This window comes from Pinus tabuliformis, chromosome 5_1 (genome assembly GCF_031772625.1).
Source record: "Pinus tabuliformis cultivar Carrire ecotype Pingquan chromosome 5_1, CPIR1, whole genome shotgun sequence".
Lineage (NCBI taxonomy): Eukaryota > Viridiplantae > Streptophyta > Pinopsida > Pinales > Pinaceae > Pinus > Pinus tabuliformis.
In genome coordinates this window covers 306,278,767-306,282,222 of record NC_142305.1, presented here as the reverse complement: position 1 = coordinate 306,282,222, position 3,456 = coordinate 306,278,767, and the positions used below count along the sequence as shown (strand labels likewise).

Sequence of the window (3,456 nt, the reverse complement as noted above, 5' to 3'; positions counted from 1 at the left end):
AGGTTCTGTTACTAACTTGTTCACTTCCATTGTAGGTAATGTATTTAGATTCAAGGCCCTACGGGCTCTACGTTTGGAAGATTTGCGGATTCCCCCTTCTTATTCCAAAACTTTTCAGGGTCCACCTCGTGGTATCAAAGTTGAAAGAGATAAATTGAACAAATATGGTCGTCCTTTATGGGGATGTACTATCAAACCAAAATTGGGTCTATCAGCCAAAAACTATGGTAGAGCAGTTTACGAATGTCTCCGTGGTGGACTCGATTTTACTAAGGATGATGAGAACGTAAATTCCTAACCATTCATGCACTGGAGAGATCGTTTTGTCTTTTGTGCGGAAGCAACTAATAAGGCTCAGGCTGAGACGGGTGAAACTAAGGGACATTATTTGAATGCTACTGCAAGTACATGTGAAGAAATGATGAAAAGGGTAGTATTTGCAAGAGAATTGGGAGTTCCTATCGTTATGCATGACTACCTGACGGGAGGTTTTACCGCAAATACTTCTTTGGCTCATTATTGCCGAGACAACGGCCTACTTCTTCACATTCACCGCGCGATGCATGCAGTTATTGACGGACAAAGAAATCATGGTATGCATTTCCGGGTACTGGCTAAAGCATTGCGTATGTCCGGTGGAGATCATATTCACGCCGGTACTGTAGTAGGTAAACTTGAAGGGGAACGAGATGTAACTTTAGGGTTTGTTGATCTACTGCGTGATGATTTTATCGAAAAAGATCGAAGTCGTGGTATTTACTTCACTCAAGATTGGGTATCTATGCCAGGTGTTATGCCCGTAGCTTCAGGAGGTATTCACGTTTGGCATATGCCTGCTCTGACCGAGATCTTTGGGGATGATTCCGTACTACAGTTTGGTGGGGGAACTTTGGGACATTCTTGGGGAAATGCACCTGGTGCAGTAGCTAATCGGGTTGCTCTAGAAGCTTGTGTACAAGCTCGTAATGGAGGACGTGATCTTGCTCGTGAAGGTAATGAAGTGATCCATGAAGCTTGTAAATGGAGTCCTAAACTAGCTGCTGCTTGTGAAGTATGGAAGGAGATCAAATTTGAATTTGATGTGATTGATCGCTTGTAATCCAGTGACTTTCGTTCTACCAATCGGACTCGGCCCAATCTTTTACTACTACCCCAAATATTAGTCCAAATCGTGAGCGGAGATATGGGATTTCAGATATCAATATATGGAATTTCCATATATTAATATCTATATATCAATATCTATGTAGATATTGATATATAGATATTTCCAAGGTTAAATATCTCAAACAGAGTTATTTATGAAAAAAAAATTGGGTCAAGCATTCGATAACGAATCCTATTCATCCTTTACAATGATCTTATAGATCATTCAATAGGGTTGGTAGCTCAGTGGATCAGAGCTCATGGTTCCGGACCGTGAAGTCAAGGGTTCAAAAATCCCTTCTAGCCCAAAAGATGTTGTATTTTAAATGAAAATTCCTTTCCATCGCAGTATAGGAGAGAATCTTTCTTTATAATAGAATAAAGTATTCTATCATAATCCCGAATCGATACTTCATATTCCTAATCAATAATGAATGGAAATGATTTCTCAATGATTCATTCCACTATATAACCTAGTCAATTTTAGGTATGTGAAATTACAAGTTACTCTTTGCAATAGGTGGAATTTCTGTAATATCGGGCTCTACTCGCTCTAATAATTAATATTGAAAAAACCTAATCCGTCTAGAGGGTCGAATGTGTTAGCGCTTGAGATTTCACCCTAGGCTGAGGAAGGTAAACCTTCAAGGCAACATCAAACCATTTCACCTCGTAGCTAGCCCTACGGGGTATGAGAAGGCTCTCTCCGGTCAAACTCGGTAGATCTTTCAATAGGATGAGTTGACCCAATTAGGAACACTGATATTAGGCTAGTAAACTGATAAGGAGGGTTGATTTAAAGTTTTTGGGGTTTTTTGGTGGCAAATTGAGGATCTGCAATTTTAGGGTGTGGGGATTTGACACAGTTTCTGCAGGTGGGTCTTTGGGGCAAGGTAGGAGTTTGTGCTGATGCCTTTAGCTGAGATGGATGATCAAGGAAGAAAAAGAGAAGCTAAAGAGGGCAAACAATGACTTTGAATCCTCTCTAGACAGTGGAAAACATAAACATTAAACAAATTTGAAAGCTGAGCATGGCAAGCATGAATTCAAACTTTATCACTTCATTTGTTTAATAAGATGCAGTAAAGAAAGAGATGGAACACATAAACACACTTACAATTACAATAAGAGAACACACCATCAACACAAGAGTCCACAAGAATCCCAATGATGTCTGCAAAACCCTGGTCTTCCTTTTCCTCAAATTGCAGAGATACAAGTAAAATATACAATAGGAGCTTCTCCCTCAAGAGTCCAACCATGAAAATGAGCAAGAGAAGGCATAATATAGATGATCTAACTCCTTTCCCCACCTCTAGGGGTCGAGCTCAGCTTCCTAGGATCTGTTTCAACTAATTCTAAACTGAGCACTAGATAATAGGCAGTCAAAACAACTTGCCTCTAAAACTTAGGTAATCTATCCATGCATTAAATATTCACTATTTACATCAAAGAAACTTCTAGAAGTGTCAAAGGAGAGTAAATGTGTCCAAGTGATATGAAAATTACACAAAAATCCATCATTTACATGCCTCAAAAGTCAACCAAAGTAAAAACAGTGTTTTGCTGGCCGAACTGGTCAAAACAGTGAAATTTCCCTGAGTGGTCGCGCCCCTCACTTTGACTGGTCGCGCACATTGACAGCTCTGTTTGAGGGCCTTCCCGGTGTCCAAATCAGGTGCAAGATAGCTCATTGGAAAGGTCTGTGAGTCTACTTTCCAATCCCACTGGAATTTCTAAATTTGGAGTTGATTTGACCCATCAAAAGTCATTTCTCCCAAGGAAGCTTTCTGCAACTCAAAAAAGGGGCAGAAAGTCAAAATTTGCATGTATTTTGAGCTTTTGGAAGCCCAAATCTTCATAAAATCTTAAACCCATCCATAGGAAAGTGTATTTTTGCATGAAAATTCCAAAAATGTAGAGTTTTCCCCGTTCTGATCTTTCCCCATGACTGGTCGCGCGCGGGGTGAGACCACTCAAATGGCCAAAACCTGTAAAATTCTCAAAAATGCCAAAAATGTCTCAAAACTCTCAAATTTTCTTGGGTTTGCTGCTAGGAGGAGGCTAATGAGTATCATGGTGAGTGAGAGAGGCCTCAGCCAAGATACGGAGCGGGTTGGTCTTCTTCTTCCTCCTGCGGGCCTCGGACAACTTCCTTTGGAGTATCTTCATCTTTGCTTTGCAAACATGCATTCTCGCCCAATAATGATTTTTCATGTTCCGTAGCAGCCTCTTGTCTTGGTTGGCTTTCTCCAATAGTCTCTCCAAGTGTGCATTCACACGGATAAGAATGGATTCCCTCTCCTTGGG

The 3,456-nt window shown here is 40.5% G+C and overlaps 1 non-coding gene across 1 annotated transcript; it reads left to right on the top strand.

Annotated features, from left to right (window-relative positions):
• The first annotated feature begins 1,378 nt into the window (after positions 1–1,378).
• On the top strand, positions 1,379–1,454 carry TRNAR-CCG (transfer RNA arginine (anticodon CCG)). The gene has a single exon. It is a non-coding gene; the product is annotated as a tRNA-Arg (tRNA).
• Positions 1,455–3,456: the final 2,002 nt, after the last annotated feature.